The sequence below is a fragment of the Antrostomus carolinensis genome, unplaced genomic scaffold, assembly GCF_000700745.2.
Source record: "Antrostomus carolinensis isolate BGI_N321 unplaced genomic scaffold, ASM70074v2 scaffold4274, whole genome shotgun sequence".
In the NCBI taxonomy this organism is placed as follows: domain Eukaryota; kingdom Metazoa; phylum Chordata; class Aves; order Caprimulgiformes; family Caprimulgidae; genus Antrostomus; species Antrostomus carolinensis.
This window is the reverse complement of record NW_010312681.1, coordinates 52,047-52,563: the sequence shown is the minus strand read 5'-3', so window position 1 is coordinate 52,563 and position 517 is coordinate 52,047.

Below are 517 nucleotides of genomic sequence, written 5' to 3'. Positions count from 1 at the left end.
CCGGGGCAGGCAGCGCGGCTTCTCTCTCTCCGGGCCGCGGGCTGGCGGGCAGGAACGGAGGGGGCGAAACGGGGGCGTGAGCGGGGCCTCCGTGCCTCAACTTCAGCTCCTCCTCCGGCACGTCCCTCTGGGTCGAGGGCCCGTTGCCGCTGCGGTCGCAGAGGGCAGAGCGAGGGTGGCCCTGGAGCAAATGCGGGTACCCTCGGGCTGCAGCTGAGCCTCTCGGGGTGTCTTTCCTTTCCAAGGGAGAAGTAAATTGCTTTATGATGAGGTGAATACAAACCAGCTATGGTCCGGATTGGGAGAAAAAACAGGATTCAGTTACAGCCTGCACCAAAATCTGTTTTAAAATAATTCGGATGAATATATCATCATGTGGACTACACTAAGCTCATTAGAAACAATTATCATTTAACTAGATTGAAGTATATAGTCATTCCATTAGGTTGTGTGAGTATTTTTCTGTATATCCACTGTCTGCACCCGTCATAAAATTAACGGCTCCGCCGCAGCCCAC